General features: G+C 34.1%; 1 protein-coding gene across 2 annotated transcripts in view; it reads right to left on the reverse strand.

The window, feature by feature from the left end:
* The window catches only part of CDH9 (cadherin 9, type 2 (T1-cadherin)), a 97477-nt gene that overhangs the window by 73664 nt on the left and 12826 nt on the right, over positions 1 to 10987 (reverse strand). The gene's annotated exons all lie outside the window — the stretch shown is intronic.

Consider the following 10987-nt stretch of genomic DNA (forward strand, 5'->3'; position numbering starts at 1 on the left):
CGCCTATTAAATTTTTTAAAGATTTATTTATTTATTAATACAGAACTGGGGTACAGGCCAGAGATGTGGAAGGTGAGAGGCTTCACCAGAGACAGAGCAGGGAGCAGAACAGGCAGATCGACGAAGTACACTACTGAGGGGAACAGCGGGTGGGTCAGGAGAGGTCTGCCTCACCATATGGTCTCCACTGGGGCAGGCAGGAATCGAACTCATGCGGAAGTGGCTTAAGCTTCTCAGTGCTGTGCTTTAACCCGCTGTGCCACCAGGGAGGGCCTAAAATGTTTTTTTTTTTTGTTTTGTTTTTTGTTTTAACAACTCAAATGGCCAAATTATCTAACTTTTAATTCCTACAACACGATTCAATCTAACTAAAAATGTATTTGTAACCATTCATGTAGCTCTCTTGACTTCACTTTTCTGTGAAGTTAGCCTACTAACTTAGCCAACTTTAATTTTAAGACTCAGAATGTGTTTCAGCTCACTGCTTGATGTTGTGATCTCTGGGGTCATATGAACTAGCTCCATTAGTACTAGGTATTTGAACAGGTGATTTAACCATCAGCTCCCCAGTTTCCCTGAAATATTTATTGTTTGGAGTTAAATTAATTGATACACATAAACTAGATAGAACAGTGTCTGGATATATTAGCTTGAAAGGGCCAGGTACAGCAGTGATTACAGTGGACTAAAATAATAATATTAATATATATTTTATATAGATAAGATAGATATAGATAAATGTTTCCTTCCACATTCATCAGAATTTCAGACTAAGAAAAACATTTCTCAATCTCTCATTTCTCCATGGCAAAGATAGGAAAAACAACAACAAACTTTGTAATTGACATCAAGTCTCCGAAATACCCCCACACAGAATTGATGCATATTAATCCCACTCACCTTTCATTGAGCAAAGGAGAATGCCTTGTGTAATACCAAACATACTAGTGAAAAGTACCTGCCAATGTACTACCAAACATTGAGATATTAGGACTATGTAGGATATAGCATGGATAAGCAAGTCAGCTCAAACTTTGGAAATCTAGATATAAGAAATGGAATCTAATAATTCTATTCAGGCTTTTCATCAAGTATAATCTCGAGGGGTGTGGACAGAGATAACATGCAATAGTCCTCACGGATATTCAGTTCCCGAGTGTTCTCATCCCCAGAGACCTATAACTGAATGAGAACATGTCTGATCTCCAACTGTGCAATGTCTGATCTCCAACTGTGCAATAAAGAGTGGTGATACAGGTGCAGCATGGCTCCACAAATGATTTCTTCCGGAAGGAGAAAAATAGGAAAAACACAATAGCCCTGGCCATTTTGAAATGCCTCTGCATGCTCCCCTCTTCCTTCTGTGGAGAATTAAGCCATAATTACCCTTGATTGCTCATTTCTGCAACAGGAGATGGTCTTTCCTAGCTAATATTTGCATGACATTTCCCTTCTTTCACTTTCTTTGCCATCACCAGCCACCGTTGTAGAAGGACATGAACAGAATCACATCTAGAAAGTGGAACACATTCTTAGCCAGCTCATTGGGCGTAGAGATCTATGGCCTCATGGTCACTTTTCACTTTATAATCAAGGCTGCCCACCCCCCGCGCCTTTGGTAGGAAAACTCCTAAAAGTAAAATGTCTCCTTATATATTTGACTCCAATAAGTTGCATGTGTCAAGACCAAATTAAAATATTTTCTACTTAAGCATACTGAATTTTTTAGATTTTCTAGATGTAATTCCTTATCACCTCTCCTCTGGTGTTATTATATCTACTTATATATCTTTTATTTTTTTATTTTTGTATTATTAGTTGAACCACAGTTTTTGTATCTTTAACATACAGCAGTTTGTCCAAGTGAAAATATATAGTGGGAACCAAACACTATGGTCCTTAATTTTGCTGATATAATCCATCTTTTTTTTTTTTTTTATTTAAATGGTGCGACTGTCATTTCCTTCCTTCAGTTTTTGCTACAAGGATTTCACTCAGCTATTTTCATTCAAGCCTTTTATCTTTACCTTTCATCAAAGCACTTTAGCAAAAGTTGCCTCTTTTCTTCAGCCTACCAGTTCATCTTCATCTCCTACATTCCTTCCAGCAATGGCTTTCAGGAATAAACTTTCCTATATATTTGCATGATAGAGACTTAATGACAAATGCACCCTATGAATGTTCTTTTACCCCACATTTTCCCCAATGGATACACACTCAGTCGGGTCCAGAATCTGCCTTCCATGTTAGCACAGTGATAGTTTTATCAATTATACTTCTGTGTGAAATTAATTTATATATTTTGAGACTCTGCATTTTCTTCTCTGCTGATGATTAGAGCTGTGTCATTGTCACAAATGTCATGTTTACTTTGTTGTTGCTATTTAAATGACATGTCACAAATATTAGTTATACACCAGTCACAACAGGTTCTAAAAAACTCAAAGCAGTTCATAACCAACCCTTAAAATCTCAGTGACTTTTGGGGACCTCCCTGATGGTGCAGCGGGTTAAAGCACTGCACTAAGAAGCTAAAGCCACTTCCGCAGGAGTTCCATCTCCGCCTGCCCCAGAGGTGACCACATGGTGTGGCAGACCTCTCTTGGCCCGCCCGCTGCTCCCCTCAGCAGTGTACTTCGTCAATCTGCCTGTTCTGCTCCCTGTTCTATCTCTGGTGAATCCTATCACCCTCCGCATCTCTGGCTTGTACCCCAGTGTTGTATGAATAAATAAATAAACCTTAAAGAAAAAAAAAAATTTCAGTGATTTTTGAAGAAATATTTACTCTTTTCACAGTGAAGGGTGATGTGAAACCTGGTCACCAGGAAACTAAGGCAATTGAAATCCCACAGCTAAGTCTTGAAGATTATAAAGAGAGGAAAGAGAACCCTTATCAAGCTCAGATTCCTTGTCTGTGCTTATAGCATCACTGAGACCATAATGTTAAGAACAGAGAGTTAATATTGACACAAAGAGATTTTAGATCACAGATGAGGAATTGGTTCAAATTATTGTATTTCCTCCTAGTTATGTAGTTGCTGACAAGACATTAACTTCTTTGTCTCAATTTCTCAATTTATAAAAGTTATATTAGTAATAATAATACTTACAAAGATGCTGTGAATTCTTTTGAAAGGCTTAGAAAACTGTTCAATTAAGGTTAGTTATATAAAGTTATGTGTATGACTCATTCATTTTCAGGCTGATTCAAAAACAAATTTTTTTTAAATCCATATATTAAATGATTCTGCAGAAAAACAGAGATATATGCTGAGGGGCTAGCTATCTCAAGAATTATATTACTTAATATTAAGTATATTGAATTATAGGTAATATCTCTTTATTTTTTAAAGAAATTAACAGGAACTAGAATGTAGTATAAAAGGAAACTACAAAGTGGTCTAATATCATTAACAAATCAAAATATATATAAATTATCAACATTTTTTTATTTAAGCATTCATCTTAATACGGATTACTACTTTACAATAGATGTGTATGTTTATACTTTTTCCTGAGTCTATGTGAATTAAAAACACATTCCATTGATATTCTTGAAACATACTGTGAAATATGCTATATCAGATCGATAGTAACGATTTCTTAGCACTGATGCCAATTGAAATGTTACTATAGCAATCGCCATGGTAATGTGTTCGATTACTGCTCTACAAGTCACAACATAACATAAACCTAGGGTATTATTTGGCAAGTTCATAATGGATCTACAGATTATTTAATTTCACCAGCCAAATAAAATCTAAACAGAGCAAAAACATAAAACACGCCACGACCATCAACAACCTCTGGATTTCAGATTTCAAACACTCTTTAACAAAATTAAAAAATATATACATATTTTTAATAGGACATGATTCAAATATTTACTTTGATAATCAAATTATAGCCCTCCCCCCAAAAAAAGTTACAAAAAACAAAACAAAACAAAAAAAATCCCTCCCTCAGTATCTCATCCCTCAGTATCTCATTGTCAGACTCAGATCTTAAAATCAAGTGTCTATTTCACCTGGAATATCCATATGAAAGTAAACTTACCTCAATATAAAAAACATTAGTATACTATCTATGAGAAAAATGAAAGGAAGATGATCAAACAACGCTCATTTAGTATTACTGTAGCTAGTATTTACAAGTTACAGATGCTGATCAGAACTCTTTCTGTGGGACTCCAGGTTTTGGTAATATCACTCTGCCACACACAGTCAGTATCACCCTCTCCCTCTCCTTGAGGACTGGGATGCATTATTGTTTTGAACTGTATAGCAATTTGGCCAGTGAAGTTTGACTAAATGTGATGTATCTTCTTTCTGGAAGGTTTAAAAATTGCTGCATGATCCTTTTGCTCTGTTTTTTCCTTTCCAATATCAAGATTCACAGACTAGGACTCAAAATGAGTGCCTTACAATTCCTATCTGGTGACTTGTGATATTTACATCTCTGTAGATACAGCCATTTTATATAGCTGCATGTCTGTCATCAGCTATCATCTATCTGTCTGTCTGTCTGTCCATCTGTCCTTTCATCCATGTACTATTGAGAAACTTACTATTTTAAATTCCATGCCATATCCTAGTTCTTCATGACTGATGCATATATCTTAAATCACATAAAGTGTCAAAATCCACTAGATGATGGTGTCATTTCTCCCATTTTATATACACCAGAAATAAAGCCATGAAAGTTTCAGTGTTTAAAAATAGTTAAGTTCTTGTTGATCATCATAGAGAGGTCTTTGGAAACTAGGACTTTAAGAGAAACCAGATTAATGATAGAAAGTCCTGGAATAATACTATTTTTTCCAACTTATTTTTAAACCATATTGAATGAAACAGTGTGCTTGAAGGATCTTCTATATATTCCCTGATGTAAATTCCTTAAGTGGTGAGAGAGAAAATACAATAGAAGCAGCTGTGAGAACTGAAAACGGGGCCCGATGCTGGTAACAAAGGGTGAGGCTACAGTTCTGCTGAACGCCAATAGTTTAACAGAATGTCCTCATTTAATGAGCTCAAGAGCTGCCAGTAAAAAAGCAAGTACCTTCCCTGTCCGAGACCAAAATGTATCTTCCCCTGTTGATTACTACTTCTTTATCAAAGAACACTTCAGAAATTACCCAGCAGTCTGTATATGGAAAAAATAAACATATACATAATTGCTCAGATTTCCTAGCAGCAACCACATGCTGGTCTCAGCTTTCACAAGCACTTCCCAAAGGCCGCCTAAATCTACACAACACCCCCACCCCTGTCTAATCAGCCTGTCCTTTCCCCTTATCCAAAACTGACCTCAGATTTGCGCAGGTCAGCAAGTATGTCTTGTCGCTGGAAGTTAGCACATACCCTGTGTTCCTGGATATTTTGAGCATCAGGATTTCCTGGATATTTTGAGCATCAGAGATTACTATGTAGGAAGTGTGAACTGTGGAATACAATGTGCTATCATCCAAATAAAGCAGTTTGAATATTGATAATATCTAAGGTAAACAAACATAGGTGCTTTCTCTCATATATATCTATATTATCTATATCAATATCATCTATCTTTTTATCTATCTATCTGTCTATCTATCTATCTATCTATCTATCTATCTATCTATCTATCTATCTATCTATCTACCTATCTATCCTTAGTATTCACCTCCATGGACAAGGGTAATTTCTTTCTCAAAGTGGTTCTAAGACAAGACTGTTTTGATTAAACGATATACTAAGAATAATGATTAAAACATTATACCAAATATCACACTAATTTACTGCTACTCACATACATGTGAAATTATAAGGAAAAATTACTAAAGAATAGGCTCCACGCTACTCCTCCAAACTCATGTACAAAATGTTGAATCATATCTAATCTCAGCTCATGGGCCCTAATTATGGTTGGCTCATACAAGGACCTTCTTTAGTTCGATGATTTATTTTTAGACTCACCTACCACTCTCTGTTCCTTTCATTTTCTTAAGAACTTTTCAACAAATAAGAAACTATGAATCAAATGTGTTTTCCAATAGAATTAATTATAGTTATTGTATCCCCAGCAGTTAGCATAGAATTACGGTATGCTTTGGAGGAGGAGGAATAACAACCCAAGGTTTGAAGTTACTCTAGGTATGTCTAGTGATTCAGTCTGCACCTTCTAAGGCGGGGCATAATGGTCACATAAATCTAATGGACCATCTCCATAATTTGAACATGTTATCTTTCATGTTACATATAATGCACATAATTAGATCTAATTTTTAAAGCTCCATAACATTAAAACTCCTTAAAATTTAATTAGAAATGCTGAACAACCAAAGATGTTAGTAAGTTCTAAAATATCTCTATTAACCCACTGAATTCTAAAGAGAAAGTATTTATTCTGTTAATTTAATTACATGAATACTATTGATCTTCATTAAGGCATTTTTCTTTTTTATAAGAGTAATTCTGCAAAGTAAAAAGGAACCGTAGTTAATGTCCTAAAATTAGGTCTGTTGAAACTATACTATTTTCTTTTTATTGAGGTTTGATCAACATGAACAATTATATTAATTTCAAGTCTCTAACATAATGATTCAATATGTGTTTAGATTGTGAAATAATCAACAGCCTAGTTAACATTTGTCACTATAAAAAACTACATTTTTTTTTTCTTGTGATGAGAGTTTTTAAGACTGGATTTTCTAGAACATTGATGTAAAATCAGATATAGGGTTGGCCCATACATGATTCTAGGAAGTGAACATAACTGGAATAAGTGATAAAGTATGTTCTTTTTGACTGTCCTTAATGATATATCCAAAATAGTGTCTTTTCTATAATGAGATGATAATAATAGTATATCAAATATAGGTTTAAATATTTTATATGGAATTAACCTTAATTTTCTCTGTCTTTTTTGAGTATGTAACAATTAGTATCTATAAAACAATTTGATTATTTAAGAATATTCTTTCAAATGGCATAATTACAAAAAATAAAAATGAATACTTCATTTATATTTTCAGCTACTCTGAAGAATACAGGTTAGCCTCTTGTTTTTCTGGATAAGAACAATTCTTTAATTGCAGTATAATTACATAATTTATGTTTACTATTATTAAATATTAAGTTTTTTTTCTTAGATTTATTTATTTATGCTTACAGAACTGGGGTACAGGCCAGAGATATGGTGGGTTAGAGGATTCACCAGAGACAGAGTAGGGAGAAGAACAGGCAGACTGACAAAGTACACAGCAGGTGAGTCAGAGGAGGTCTGCCATGCCATGTGGGTCTGCTTCCTGGCTGGGACTAGAACTGGTCCTACAGTGTCTTTGGAGAGCTCCATAATTCAGTGCTTTCACCTGTTATGCCACCAGAGAGAGCCCCAAATATTAAGTATCTTAATATATACAATATAATGACTGCAAGGAATCTGAAAGATTTTTTACAAATAAGACAATATTATTTTTAATAATGTGAATAACTTTATTACTTTAACTGATAATATTATAGAATAAGTTACATAGTTAGATATAGAATTACAAATAGAGACATGGATACCTTAATTGTTCTAAATGCTGTTACAAATACTTACTTATATATAAATATATATCTATACAAACACATATACCCAAAAGATTGCACATGTTAATTCTTTTATATAGCTAAATCTATTATTTTTTCATTATTGAAATAACTAAGGAAATTAGTTAAGAACCACAAAAATAAGAATTCACAAAATTTATAATATCTGGTATTTATTATTAAAATATCATAATTTATTTTTAATTCTACTAAGAATTACTAAACTATAGTTTCTGAGGTGACTGATTTTTTTTTAAGTTGTTTAAATAATTGTATTAAAACCCGGTGCCAAAATATATCTTTAATTTCAAAATTACTTGTTCAATAATTAGTATAATAATTTCCAGAAGTTGCTTTAACTTATCACTTTAAAACCTTAAAATTATGCATTTATGCATGTAAGTGATCACATGTCTATCTTCTTGAATATTATAAAATACCAGTAGAAATTAGAATGTATTAGGGCATTTTCTCATATTTTGTATTGTAATCTATGCCATCCAAAAGAGGGAGCTAAAGTATTGTGCTACATAGTTTGGTTTTATAAATGTGAACTTTTGGATCAGTTTCACACATGAATTGCAATCTGTGTTTAGATGTAAATTTTACTGCGACTGCTATTGACTTATTAATGTTGACACATTAATGGGCTATGCTTAACTTATGGCCCTAAAATTGTACATCCCTTCAGAAGAAATGTTTCAGTCGTCTTAAAGTTGTAAAGTAAATTACAAAAGATGGGAGAAACATTAAATAAAATTGCTTAATATTTAACCTTATTAAGGATGGGAAGGAATAAATAAGCCTCAGTTAGCTTGAATCACATGATTTTCCACTACACTTACATGAATAAAATTAATGATATTCAAGTTACTTCCATGTAAAAGAACACTCTTAAAATTAGTGTAATATATAACACACCTATGAAACACACAAGTCATTATAATATTTTATATAACTTCCAATAGCATCAGCAAAGAATTTCTACATGCTAATTATCTGGTTTATCCAACCCAACTGCTACCCATTTTCCCTATGGAATAGGAAAAAATACCAGTATAAACAAAAGTTCATTGCCAAAGAAAAATAAAAGCTATAGTTCTTTAATATAAAATTGTATTTTACAATGAGATTAATTTAATTATAAGTAGATTAATTTCTTCCTTAAAAACCCAGCAAAAAAGGTCCCAATTCCAGTAGGAAATTACAAAAAGAGAGATAATTTACCTATAAATATTTAATATTCATGTAAATAGATTGTGAAAGCAAATGTTTAATTGACTATGAGATACTTGGATTGTTATTTTTCCTCAAGACATTATATTGCAACAAAGGATGTTGCTCTTTTCTGATATGGGAGAATTTATCTTACAAAGTCAAGCTTCTCTTGTTTTTCTCAAAACACTATAGATAAAACATGGCAAACATAGTAACTTATTCTAAGTTTAAATGGGGTCTAACAACTGACATTAACAAATAAAATTATATCCAAGGGCAGAATTATGGAAAGAGAGTACTACACCACACTGATAAAGAAATAGGAGTCATGGAGCAGGCTACATAATGCAGAATACTGCTAAAGAGCAGGATCCTCACCTTTTCATTGATAAGTTAATCATACACCACTAATTGTAAAAGGAGACAGGGAAGTAGAAGAAGGAAATGGGGGAGGGTGGGACTGTCATCTATTGTGTTGGAGATTAAGAGTTTACTTTTCATCTGCTGATGGCTGCTGATAGCTTTTATTTAATTGAGATCAAGCTGACTTTCCCAATCAGGGTCTCAATCCTATCAACAAGGTGTTCCACTGGTCAGCTTCTAGGGAAGCTGTTATACATCCATCAAGGGCCTCCCCTGTGCATTCCCAGTCTTACTTCATGATGCCTAGCTTCCAATGTGTATGAATCAGTTCAGTAACTAAGCAGCATAGAACTGACAAAAAGAATAATTTAACTATTCACCCAAACATTAAACTGTTGTGTGTTTTTTTTAAGATTTATTTATTCGTACAAAACTGGGGTACAGGCCAGAGATGCGGATGGTGAGAGGATTCACCAGAGACAGAGCAGGGAGCAGAACAGGCAGATCGACGAAGTACACTGCTGAGGGGAGCAGCGGGTGGGTCAGGAGAGGTCTGCCACACCATGTGGTCGCCTCTGGGGCAAGCTGGATGGAACTCCTGCGGAAGTGGCTTTAGCTTCTTAGTGCAGTGCTTTAACCCACCGCACCACCAGGGAGAGCCTAAACTGTTGTGTTTTTGTACCAAAAACACTGGCTGCAAATAGGGTGTATTTTTTACTTTTATTTATTTTTAAAAAGATTCATTTTATTAATTTATATACATATGAGCTGGAGTATAGGCCAGAGGTACCAGGGGTTAATGAGAGGATTTATCAGAGAGAGTGAGGAGCCGATCAGGCAAATTGATAAAAACGCACTGCTGAGGGGAGCAGTGGGCAAGACAGGAAGGAACTCCTGGGCCTCGTGGGTCAGCTCTTTGGCTGGAGATCAAACTCTGGCCCCAGTGGCTGCCAATAGTTCACAGTGCTGAGACTAAATCTTTTGACACTAGGGAGGTCCTATATTTTTATTTTTGTTGTATAACAATAAATGCATTTCAGCTAAAATTAATGCTATTGCATAGGTAATGAACACATTGTTTTACTTAGCATTTTGTCTTCATGTTCATTTGAGTGAGTTTATTATCATTATAATTATTATCTTTGCACACTTGATATACAGAATAGATACATGTTGGGTAGTGTGCTAACAGATCCTCTTAGAAAGGATGTTCAACTAGTCCTTGTGAAGGCCTCAGAGGTTGATTTTTTAGCAAAAACTTTGTATGTTGGGAGTCCAAGAGAAAAAAATTACTCAGGTTATCTAGACAGATACCATTAAGAAAATATTGGATAACAACTTTAAAACTGTGTAGAGTCTGGTATTAAAAAAAAAAAGAGTTAGACTGATACAATTATCTCAGAAAATTTCACCAAAGATCATTAAGAGGATAAGGGAAAAGAGAAAGAGAAAGAGAAGCCATAAAAAGGCCTGAAGATAAAGGTAGGTATGAGGTCATGCACAAAATGATGAGAGTAGAATGGTAGATCAGTGGGGAAGACAAGAATTAAGATCATATAATCATACTCCATCTTTGGGAAATTATATGTATAAAAATCATATTCAAGGCAAAATGATGTAGCAAGGAAGGACTCAACATTTGGAGATATTTGAGAAAATTCTTAAAAAGTTCTTGTTCCTATTTCCCTTGAGGATAGAAGCTTCCCTAAACACTCAGGATAGAGGAGGATCAATGCTATTGTGGAAAACAGTTTTTCTTGAGTGTTATAAAATAAGCTATATTTTACCAATCTAGAAGTACACAGAGATATGTACATATATATATATATATATATATA

The sequence above is a fragment of the Condylura cristata genome, unplaced genomic scaffold (assembly GCF_000260355.1).
Source record: "Condylura cristata isolate star-nosed mole 26May11 unplaced genomic scaffold, ConCri1.0 scaffold00007, whole genome shotgun sequence".
Lineage (NCBI taxonomy): Eukaryota > Metazoa > Chordata > Mammalia > Eulipotyphla > Talpidae > Condylura > Condylura cristata.